The 12,500-nt window shown below is 40.2% G+C and overlaps 1 protein-coding gene and 1 long non-coding RNA gene across 12 annotated transcripts in view; one reads left to right on the top strand and one right to left on the bottom strand.

Moving 5' to 3' along the window:
• ppfia4 (PTPRF interacting protein alpha 4) overlaps positions 1 to 12,500 on the bottom strand; it is a 270,506-nt gene that overhangs the window by 152,490 nt on the left and 105,516 nt on the right. The gene's annotated exons all lie outside the window — the stretch shown is intronic.
• Positions 2,996 to 7,095, top strand: LOC133535629 (uncharacterized). Its single transcript, XR_009802264.1, has 3 exons — positions 2,996 to 3,059; positions 3,165 to 3,240; positions 6,513 to 7,095. It is a non-coding gene; the product is annotated as an uncharacterized LOC133535629 (long non-coding RNA).

Raw genomic sequence — 12,500 nt, 5'->3', positions numbered from 1 at the left:
CGATTATAAAATATTTTGTACCGGTATATTTCTGCAGCTGTTGGCCCGATGCGGCTAATATATGTAAAATTATTTAATCTTTCTTAAATCTGATGGGTGCGGCTTAAATACCAGTCCGCTCTATATCCTGGAAAGTGCGGAAATAATTGCATAACTTCCACAGTAACATTTACAGAATTTTACTGTGAGATAATAAAACGGTATCATTTGTTTTATTGTGAAAAAATACTGCGAATACTGTGAAATCCTGGTAACCTTTTTACAGTGGAACAAAACCACGACAGGCACATTACACTCAGCCTACAACAAAACATATTTTCATGACATTTGGACACAGAAGGAAGGGGATTCAAAGAGCCCCATTCGTTGCGGTTTACCTGACACATGAAACGTGACAATTTTTTCGGGGGGTGTGGTTCTCTATCCACTTTAGCTGTCAGACGGCAGTGGAGCGTTGAATATCTCAAAATGGGTTTTGTGACAAGTCCGACCTCGAGCTCGGCGTCAGTTGCTAAATTGCAAAACGCCCCCTCTTCCTCTCACGTGACATCCACCCAGGGACGGACGGGGACAACTGTACAATGTGTTTGTAGCAAGAGGATAAAGTGCATGTCCTTGCCAGGCAAGGACAAACAGATCATTAGCATTAAAGTAGCAGGAGAGTGGAAAAAAAAGTTGCCTCTATATTGAAGCCATTATCATATGTATCTGATTTATGACAGTTAAAGACTTCCAAAGTTTGCGGGTAAATAGATCTGATCAAAATCATGCCATTTTGAGAGATAATGACGTAGAGGAGGAACCACACATCCCTTCCCCCTTAACAACAATGTTAATCAAGCAGACTTTGTCATAACCCACAACCCTTACTTTAAGAAAATAATTATGATCCAGAACCTTTTATTTTTGAGGCCAAACACAAAGAGGACGAGTAATAAGTTTTAGAGGCCGAGTTATGGATGCAGTTTTATTGTGGCACTATAGCATTAGTAGCAGTGCTAATCAAGCAGACTTTGTCAGAACCAACAACGATTACTTTGGGAAAAAATTATGATCACAACCTCAGATTTTTGAGCCCGAACATAAAGAGGACGAGTAATACGTTTTAGAAGCTCAGTAATGGATGCAGTTTTATTGTGGCACTATAGCATTAGCAGCAGTGCTGATGGTAAATGGTAAATGGTTTGTACTTGTATAGTGCTTTTCTACCTTCAAGGTACTCAAAGCGCTTTGACACTATTTCCACATTCACCCATTCACACACACATTCACACACTGATGGAGGGAGCTGCCATGCAAGGCCCTAACCACGAACCATCAGGAGAAAGGGTGAAGTGTCTTTCTCAAGGACACAACAGACGTGACGAGGTTGGTAGAAGGTGGGGATTGAACCAGGAACCCTCAGGTTGCTGGCACGGCCACTCTCCCAACTTTTCCACGCCGTCCCCAAGCAGACTTTGTCAGAACCAACAACGATTACCTTGGGAAAAATTATGATCCACAACCTTATATTTTTGAGCCTGAAGACAATGAGGACAATTAATAAGTTTTAGAAGCCGAGTTAAGGATGCAGTTTTATTGTGGCACTATAGCATTAGCAGCAGTGCTAATCAAGCAGACTTTGTCAGATCCCACAATGATTACTTTGGGAAAAAAATATGATCCAGAACCTTATATTTTTGAGCCTGAACACAAAGAGGACGAGTAATAAGTTTTAGAGGCCGAGTTATGGATGCAGTTTAATTGTGGCACTATAGCATTAGTAGCAGTGCTAATCAAGCAGACTTTGTCAGAACCAACAACGATTACTTTGGGAAAAAATTATGATCCAGAACCTTATATTTTTGAGACCGAACATAAAGAGGACGAGTAATAAGTTTTAGAAGCTCAGTAATGGATGCAGTTTTATTGTGGCACTATAGCATTAGCAGCAGTGCTAATCAAGCAGACTTTGTCAGAACCAACAACGATTACTTTGGGAAAAAATTATGATCCAGAACCTTATATTTTTGAGCCCGAACTCAAAGAGGACGAGTAATAAGTTTAGAAGCCGAGTTATGGATGCAGTTTTATTGTGGCACTATAGCATTAGCAGCAGTGCTAGGTTCTAAACATACAAACTAACCATAATAAAACAAACTTACTATAATATTTTCACATTCATTGGAGTGCCGACCGACGGGACGCTCACATAATTCCGTTTAGATGAAGAAACAATCACAATCCTCACAAAAAGTAAAAAAAAAAAAGTTCCTGCTGTAAGGGTCTTTCGGGATCTTTTTCGCCATCTTGGTGGATGTGAAAGTGACCACATTTTTCCTTGCCCTTATGTGGGCCTACCGAGGATGTCGTAGTGGTTTGTGCAGCCCTTTGAGACACTAGTGATTTAGGGCTATATAAGTACACATTGATTGATGATTGATTGATTGATTTGTCTACTAGCACGGGAGAGATGAATGAATTATAATCTAGAATTTACTTTTAGAAATTTTTGAATTGATTAACGTGGACCCTGTCTATCTGTGTTGGCCCTGCGATGAGGTGGCGACTTGTCCAGGGTGTACCCCGCCTTCCGCCCGATTGTAGCTGAGATAGGCGCCACCGCCCACCGCGACCCCAAAAGGGAATAAGCGGTAGAAAATGGATGGATGGATGGACCCGGACTTAAACAAGTTGAAAAACTTATTCGGGTGTTACCATTTAGTGGTCAATTGTATGGAATATGTACTGTACTGTGCAATCTACTAGTAAAATCTTCAATCAATCAATCAATCAATCAATCAATCAATCAATCAATCAATCAATCAAAAAAGTTTGAGACCAAGCAGAGTCGGAGTCAACAATAGCAGCGTACGCTAGCATTAGCTCACTAATATTGTAAATGGCAGCAAATTTTATCTCAAGAGAACAATGCAGTTCTGTCATGTTATGTTTTTTTTTGTGCCTTTATTTTGAAGAGCCAACTTTTATTCTGTTACTTCCTTTATTGTTGACGCTTGACTTCTGGCTGCCGTTCCGTCTGACATCAACAACTACATGCTCACGTTACTCCAAGACTGGTAAAACATGCAGACAAAGATATATTTGTCATATTTTGTCCGAACATTTGTGAGAGGTTATCTTATTGTCCCTCGTGTTTGTGTTGTTTATTTGTCACATTTAAGGAGAGTTGCTACGAACTGTGTGTGGAAGCCAGGCGAACAAGCTGAGCACACTTAGCGCCCTTGGAAGCGGAAGGAGGTAGGAGGAGACTAATGGTTGATATATTGTAAAACAAGTGGTTCATTTCATTTAAAACAAACGGGTACATTTTGAGGAGGAGAGAATTAAAGTTGCACCGGTTGAAGCTCTCTGCATTTTGTGTCATTAATCTAAGTGGGCCGAAAATATATTAATGCGCCTGGTAAAATAGTCCGTCTGCGTTAGCGCTTTTTACGTCACGACATGTAATTGGAGTACTGTTGGCACAAACCCCGTTTCCATATGAGTTGGGAAATTGTGTTAGATGTAAATATAAACGGAATACAAAGATTTGCAAATCCTTTTCAACCCATGTTCAGTTGAATGCACTACAAAGACAACATATATGATGTTCAAACTCATAAACTTTTTTTTTTGCAAATAATAATTTACTTAGAATTTCATGGCTGCAACACGTGCCAAAGTAGTTGGGAAAGGGCATGTTCATCACTGTGTTACATCACCTTTTCTTTTAACAACACTCAAAAAACCTTTTGGGAGCTGAGGAAACTAATTGTTGAAGCTTTAAAAGTGGAATTCTTTCTCATTCTTGTTTTATGTAGAGCTTCAGTCGTTCAACAGTCCGGGGTCTCAGCTGTCGTATTTTACGCTTCATAATACGCCACACATTTTCGATGGGAGACAGGTCTGGACTGCAGGTGGGCCGGGAAAGTACTGGCACTGTTTTACTACGAAACCACGCTGTTGTAACATGTGGTTTGGCATTGTCTTGCTGAAATAAGCAGGGGTGTCCATGATAAAGTTGCTTGGATAATAACATATGTTGCTCTAAAACCTGTATGGACCATTCAGCATTAATGGTGCCTTCACAGATGTGTAAGTTACCCATGCATTGGGCACTAATACACCCCCATACCATCACAGATGCTGGCTTTTGAAATTTGCACCTATAACAATCCGGATGGTTATTTTCCTCTTTGTTCCCGAGGACACCACGTCCTCTGTTTCCAAATATAATTTGAAATGTGGACTCGTCAGACCACAGAACACTTTTCCACTTTGCATCAGTCCATCTTAGATGAGCTCGGGCCCAGCAAAGCCAGCGGCGGTCCTTGGTGTTGTTGATAAATGGGTTTTGCTTTGCATAGCAGAGTTTTAACTTTCACTTACAGATGTAGCAACCAACTGTAGTTACTGACAGTGGTTTTATGAAGTGTTCCTGAGCCCACGTGGTGCTATCCTTTACACACTGATGTCGGTTTTTGATTCAGTACCACCTGAGGGATCAAAAGTCCGTAATATCATCGCTTACGTGCAGTGATTTCTCCAGATTCTCTGAACGTTTTGATTATTTTACGGACCGTGTAGATGGTAAAATCACTCAATTCCTTGCAATAGTTTGTTGAGAAATGTTGTTCTAAAACTGTTCGACGATTTGCTTACAAATTGGTGACCTTCGACCCATCCTTGTTGGTGAATTACTTAGCATTTCATGGAAGCTGCTTTTATACCCAATCATGGCACCCACCTGTTCTAAATTAGCCTGCACACCTGTGGGATGTTCCAAATAAGAGTTTGATGAGTATTTCTCAACTTTATCAGTATTTATTGCCACATTTCCCAACTTTTTTGTCACATGTTGCTGGCGTTAAATTCTAAAGTTAATGATTATTTGCAAAAAAAAATGTTTATCAGTTTGAACATCAAATATATTGTCTTTGCAGCATATTCAACTGAATATGGGTTGAAAATTATTTGCAAATCATTGTATTCCGTTTATATTTACATCTAACACAATTTCCCAACTCATATGGAAACAGGGTTCGTACCCTGGATGTTTTTAGAATATAATGAGAGGGCCCTCCATCTGTTGATTTAATTGTTAGATATTTGTCTACTATTTAGAATGCATAAAAAAGCCAAGCATATTTGTTCTTGTCCTTCATAAGGACTGTGAATGAAGAACAGCAAATCTCTTTTTATTTTTTGCATATTTCCAGTATGACTGATCTAATAATATGGTCAGCGTTACTTATAATGGCTTTTTTGCTGTTATCCGATATTCCGATATTGTCCGACTCTTAATTACCGAATTCCGATACCAACCGATACAAATATAAATCTCCAGATCAGCTTCAGGCCTGTCGATATAAAGGTTTTTGTCATGTTTTCGACTTCAAGAAGAGAATGACCCCATTGGAGCCCATCAACATCCAGAGCCAGGAGGTGGCAGTAGCGGGGGCAGTACAAGTAACTGGGAGTCCACTTGAACAGCAGACTGGACTGGAAGGACAACTGCAATGCTGTTTACAAGAAGGGCATGACAGACTCTTTTTCCTGAGGAAGTTTAGGTCCTTTAATGTGTGCAGCAAGCTGTTGGAGATATTTTATTAGTCTAGGGACAGGAGGGCACTGGACAAACTGCTGGCCATCATGGACAATCCTGCCCATCCACTCCACCAGACAATTGAGGGAGACCGGAGTTCATACTCCAACAGGCTCTTCAGCTTTGTTCCCACAGTGTTCAATTCAAGAACTCCTTCCTTCCGCACTCCATCGTATAATCCCTTACCATACAGAAATAAATGATATCTGTCTATTTCTAATACAAAGTAGCATAGAGTTCGAACTTTTATCAGTTGCTATGGACTCTCTATGGAAGCACTAAAAACTACCGGTGTTGTGAGTTTAATTATTCACCCAAGGAACTTTAGTTATTAGAGAGTTCCGGCCGGACGTTTTTCCACGGGACACATTTCCCGCGTTGTTATTGCCATGGATGAGGAGATGCTGCTCCGATGTTGATTGAAGTAAAGTCTGAATGTCATTAAAGCAGTTAGCCCCATATTTTGACACTTCTTCCACTCCCGTCCTTGCACGCTACACCGCTACAACAAAGATGGCGTGGTAGAAGACGCTGTCGAAGTGGAGGCACGTAAATAAGAGCGCCCACAAAACGGCGCATCCTGAAGAGACTTGACGATGATCTATAGAACATAATCTATGCAACATTTTCATCAAAGAACCACCGTTACATGTCATGTAAACCACAAGCAAGTGTTTTAAATGTAGAATAAAATCATAATATGACTCCTTTAATGCTTCTTATAATCTGGTGCCCCGTATGGGCCGAAAAATACGGTACATTACTTTAAAAAAAAAAAAAAAACTACTGTAGTAGTTTGTACTACATTATATTGTATTGTTTTGATCCAATAGTTCTCATCCAAAAGTGTTTTGTTTTTTTTCAAAGGCATTTTATGTGTTAAAATTGTGCTGCTTGATTTAAATTAATTAATTAAGGTGTTTAGGGCACGTCAGACCAGTAAGAGGCCACGGGGAAGACCCAGGACACTTTGGGAAGACTATGTTTCCCGGCTGGCCTGAGAACGCCTCGGGATCCCCCGGGAAGAGCTGGATGAAGTGGCTGGGGAGAGGGAAGTCTATGGGCTTCCCTGCTTAGGCTGCTTCCCCCGCGACCCGACCTCGGATAAGCTGAAGAAGTGTTTTGAGTTGAGAGCTCCGTCACAGTAAGTTGAGGTACTATTACGATTTTTTTTCTAGAACCTGTTTGTCCCACATTGAACAAATCCACTCTAAAAGCTTTCTGTTGGACTCGTGGCTAACTTTCCTTCTCCCCCCTTCGGCGAGGCACGCTCTCATCTCGTTCAAATCCTTTTTTCCCCTTCCTATTTCTGATTCTTTTGGGGTCACTGTGGAACAGTTTTTTCCCTAGCAGCACTCCCCTTAGACACTATACGGCTGTCTGATTTGCGCGCAGTGTTTGCTGTGGTGGCCCCCGACCCGCTGTAGTGTCTGTCTCAGGAAAGGCGATAATAGACAACCTATAGCGCCCCCTGGTGTAGGGCTTGAAAAGTGTGATGTGGAGACGCTATGTATAGTGGGTCTTTAAATTGGGTTTTGATTGATTAATACTTTTATTAGTAGATTGCACAGTTTAGTACATATTCCGTACAATTGACCACTAATCGGTAACACCCAAATACGGTTTTTCAACTTGTTTAAGTAGGGGTCCACGTTAATCAATTCATGGTTGAATGCAAGAACTTAGGTTTTTTTTTTAACAAGTTCTAATGATGTTGCGAACATGCGATATTTATAACTTCCGCAATGGTTGTCATGATCACTTCAGGAAAAATATTATTTGGTGAGATTTGTTTAATTTCCAGCTAAGGAACTCGGGTGAGTGAGCTAACAAAAAGACGAGGGATAGCCGTGAGACCATCAAACATGACTTTTAACGCCATCACCCGCTACATGTTGGTGTGTTCACATTTTCCCACTGCTACTTTTGAAGCAAAGCATGTTTTATACTGTTGCACACGTAGCATTTAGTCATTCTTGCCAACCCTCCCGATTTTCCCGGGAGATTCCCGAATTTCAATGCCCCTCCCGAAAATCTCCCGGGGCAACCATTCTCCTGAATTTCTCCCAATTTCCACCCAGACAAAAATATTGGGGGCGTGTGTTAAAGGCACTGGCTTTAGCGTCCTCTCTCACCTGAAAAGGAGACTATTCTATATGTCTCCGTTATCCGAAGGTTTATCTATAACCCATAAAGTAGGCAGGCACAGAGATATTTCTCAGCGAGTGTTTATTCCAGCCGACACGTTAATACACTGACACACAACATCCGGATTTCCATCATACATTGCTTCAAAACTACGGCAAGTAGGAACGTCCAAAAACATAACGGAGACGAAGAAGAAGAACGTAGAAGAGACATGGCGACGACGAGTAAGACGAAGAAGTACGCTTGCAAGTTCCGAAATGATTACAAAAAATAATTTCAGTTCATCCAGGACAGCTCGAAAAGGGAAGGGGTATGCTGCCTGCAAATCTGGTAGATCAGACTTCTCCATTAAACACTTTGGCCGAATTCATTCATGAACGGATTATTTAAATATATACAGTGGGGTAAAAAAGTATTTAGTCAGCCACCGATTGTGCAAGTTCTCCCACTTAAAATGATGACAGAGGTCTGTAATTTTCATCATAGGTACACTTCAACTGTGAGAGCTAGAATGTGAAAAGAAATCCAGGAATTCACATTGTAGGAATTTTAAAGAATTTATTTGTAAATTATGGTGGAAAATAAGTATTTTGGTTTCATCTGACCACATGACATTCTCCCAATCCTCTGCTGTATCATCCATGTATCCATTTTGGTATAAACTCAACTCGTCGTGTTTGGAGGAAGAAGAAAACTGAGTTGCATCCCAAGAACACCATACCTACCGTGAAGCATGGGGGTGGAAACATCATACTTTGGGGCTGTTTTTCTGCTAAGGGGACAGGACGATTGATCCGTGTTAAGGAATGAATGAATGGGGCCATGTATCATGAGATTTTGAGACAAAACCTCCTTCTATCAGTGAGAGCTTTGAATGGTTGACAAAATACTTATTTTCCACCATAATTTACAAATAAATTCTTTAAAATTCCTACAATGTGAATATCTGGATTTTTTTTCACATTCTGTCTCTCACAGTTGAAGTGTACCTATGATGAAAATTACAGACCTCTGTCATCATTTTAAGTGGGACAACTTGCACAATCGGTGGATATATATATATATACATATATATATATATATATATATATATATATATGTACATATATATACATATATATATATATATATATATACTGTATTTCCTTGAATTGCCTCAGGGCATATAGTATGCGCCTGCTTTGAATTACTGCCGGGTCAAACTCGCTTCCCAAAATAATTAGCGCATGGTTAGTATTACCGCCTGGTCAAACTCATGACGTCACGAGTGACACTTCCCCTGTCATCATTTTGAAAATGGAGGAGGCTGATTTCAATACCGGTAATTTGAAATCGCATAAAGGGAAGAAGATTAAGAGCTATTCCGTAGGATTTAAGGTCCAAGCTTACATCACACTTAAATTTTTACTGCATACCTTTGGTAAGTGCCGGAGTGAGGAGAGGTTTTAAAATAATTGGCGCATGCTTACTTTTACCGCATGCCTTTGGTAAGCACAGGAGTGAGAAAAGGTTTCAAATTAATTAGCGCCCCGGCGTCAATTCAAGGAAATACGTTTTATATATATATATATATATATATATATATATACATATATATATATATATATATATATATATATATATATATATATATATATATATGTATATGTATATGTATATATGTATATATGTATATGTATATGTATATATGTATATATATATATGTATATGTATATATGTATATATATATGTATATGTATATATGTATATATATATGTATATGTATATATGTATATATATGTATATATATATATATATGTATATATGTATATATATATATATATATATATATATATATATATACATACAGTATATATATATATATACATATATATACATACAGTATGTATATATATACATACAGTATATTTATATATATATATATACATACAGTATATATATATATATATATATATATATATATATAAAGATATACTTACTTATATACAACCCCCGCTACACCCCCACCTCAACACACAAACACACCCCCACCCCCCCCATCTCCCAAAATCAGAGGTCTCAAGGTTAACAAGTATGATTTAGTACGTTTTGAGCTTTAGCTAGGCTAAGCTAGTTGCGAGTTACGAACAACGTGCAGCAGAGCTGGGCAAATATTTAGACTCGGGGGCCACATTGAGAGAAAAAATGTCTGGGGGGCCAATGTGTGTCTATAAATTATATGTACAAATTTTGCTGTAAAAATCTGCTGTACAGTTCGTGTGTTTGGGTCCCTTTTTTTCAGGAAAACTAATACATAAAAGTCACAATGTCGGATAGAGTTCTAAAAAACATTATGAAAAACCACCTCAAAACAACGGAATCGAATTGTACAGTTTTTTACTGAATGGGACACCCAAAATGTACATTAAAATAAAGAAGGTGAGTGTGGAGGGGACGTGGCCTGCGGACCTGCAGCGAAGTGGGGTGTGCTTTGAGATCAGCGACAGGTGCGTAGATGGCCCACCTGGGCCTGGTTATCTAATCACCTGTCGCTCTGTTAAAAAGCAGCAACCAGGGAGAAGAGAGGTGTTGGAGCTGGGGAAGAGCGAGAGTGAGAGACAGCCAGAAAAAGACAATGGCTGAAAAGCACCTGAGAGACTGAGCTATTGAAAAATAAAACCGTGTTCTAAACCCTGAAACGGTACTGTCATGTCAGTGCGTTGTGGTCCGAGGAACCCGGTGGAGAGAAACCTCCACAATTTTTCCGCAGCAACAGGTCTGCAGGCCACGCCCCCCTCCACAGTGGGATTTACAATATTAACTATAAACAATAAAACACTGAATATTAACAACATATGGATATCGCTCCTCTTTTACAGTAATAAAAAAAGGACAACAAGAATGTAACAAGTAGCAAAATATGAATACAAAGGGTAATAAACACGTACAATATGATGTATTATCACTTTTATGCAGAAATTTCTTGTGAAAATTTGCTTCTGCATCTGTTCCTGATATGCGTTTGGCGCTGGCTGCTGTGAAAACAAACCCCACCCACTCTGCTTTGTTCCTGGTCTGAGCTGCTGTGACGTAGATTACCACAATAACTCCTATAACACTCAAAAGGGCAGATTTTTCAGGTTTGCCAATGACAGTTTGTCCGTGTTTCATTTTTTTCCTCTGTGTATTTAGTATTTCCTGTCCTTAGTTCCTGTCAGCACTCTTATTTTGGTTCAGCTTCCTGTTTGTCTCCCTGAGTGCTTTGTTTCCCCTCAGCTGCAGCCGATTGGCACCTGGCCACACCTGGTGTCAATCAGCCTGGTCCTATTTTACCTGCTTTGTTCCTCCAGTCAGTGCTGGATTATTGTCGCTCTCGTGTCATGTATTATCGCTCCTGTTGTGTCGTACCTTGTCGTGTCTTTGCAGCGTAGCGGTAAGCTATATTCGTTTAATGTTTGTAGCTTACTGTTTTTGTTCCCTGCTTTCAGTTTGTTCTTTCATTTTACAAGTACGACTTCTGTTTTCCTGCTCGCAACCCGCTAGCTTCCACGCTAGGCCCCTTTTTTTTTGCTAGCTTCCATGCTAAGTCTCCTTTTTGTTTTCTAGCTCCCATGCTAGCTCCCTTAGTTTGTTATCCACCCACGTGCGCGCTTTTGGTTGTACCCCTTTTGTTTGTTCTTGTTTAGTTTTAATTAAATCATGTTTTCTCACTTCATGTCGGCCTCCATCTCTGCCTCTTTGGGTTTGTCACAAACAAACTCTGACAAGATTTCGACCATTGAAATACTTTCTATAGTTCAAGACTTACGGTCATTTAAAAACAGCACTGCACATCATGGCGGCGGTACAGTTTTGATGTAAAAGGTTGGAAACAAATGATGTAAAACGTCCGGTGGGCGGCCCGTATTTGGCCCAGTTCTGACGTACAGTATTTGGGATTAAAAAAACAATACTATACCCATAGATCAATAACTGAGAACACTGCAAGTATTTCCCACATTAATGCACAGTGGATTTCAGATCATCTTCATCAGTTTCGGAAAAGGCTTTGGAGCACACACACACACACACACACACACCATGACCATCATACAATGAACCAGATTAGAGGCAAATCATTTTTTAAGAGCTGTGTGCAGACTATGACGGCCATAGTGTGTGTGTGCGTGCGTGCGTGCGTGTGTGTGCGTGTGCATGCGCGTGTGCATGCCAGTGAATGAGCGTGAGTTATAGGGCAAGGGAGCACCAGAAGAAAAATCACATTTCATAAATAAATAATTTGAGTCCTTGTGATCTCGTGATGGATGCAAACAGACACACACTCACTCACGCACACATATGAACACACACACACACACACACGCTCTCCCTAGAGATGATTTTGTTTATTTTGAGAATTGAGGATTTAAAGCTTGTGTATGGAACATGCACATGTTTAGGGGGAAGAAGGTCATGGTGGCGTGCATGAATGTGTTGTGTGTGTGTGTAGTAAGTGTGTGTGTGTGTGTGTGTGTGTGTAGTAAGTGTAGTGCTCCCTTATTTCCCTGCATGCTTTAATCCCTCACTAAGAACCAGTCCTCCGTATGACTCATAAAGTGACAGCTCATTTTCCCTGGGTATATAAATGCTTTAAAAAGCACCCAGTGTGTGTGTGTGTGTGTGTGTGTGTGTGTGTGTGTGTGTGTGTGTGTGTGTGTGTGTGTGTGTGTGTGCGTGCGTGCGTGCGTGCGTGCGTGCGTGCGTGCGTGCGTGCGTGCGTGCGTGCGTGGGTGCGGCCTTACATTTT

Source organism: Nerophis ophidion, linkage group LG16 (assembly GCF_033978795.1).
Source record: "Nerophis ophidion isolate RoL-2023_Sa linkage group LG16, RoL_Noph_v1.0, whole genome shotgun sequence".
In the NCBI taxonomy this organism is placed as follows: Eukaryota; Metazoa; Chordata; class Actinopteri; order Syngnathiformes; family Syngnathidae; genus Nerophis; species Nerophis ophidion.
This window is presented reverse-complemented; position numbering and strand designations above follow the sequence as displayed.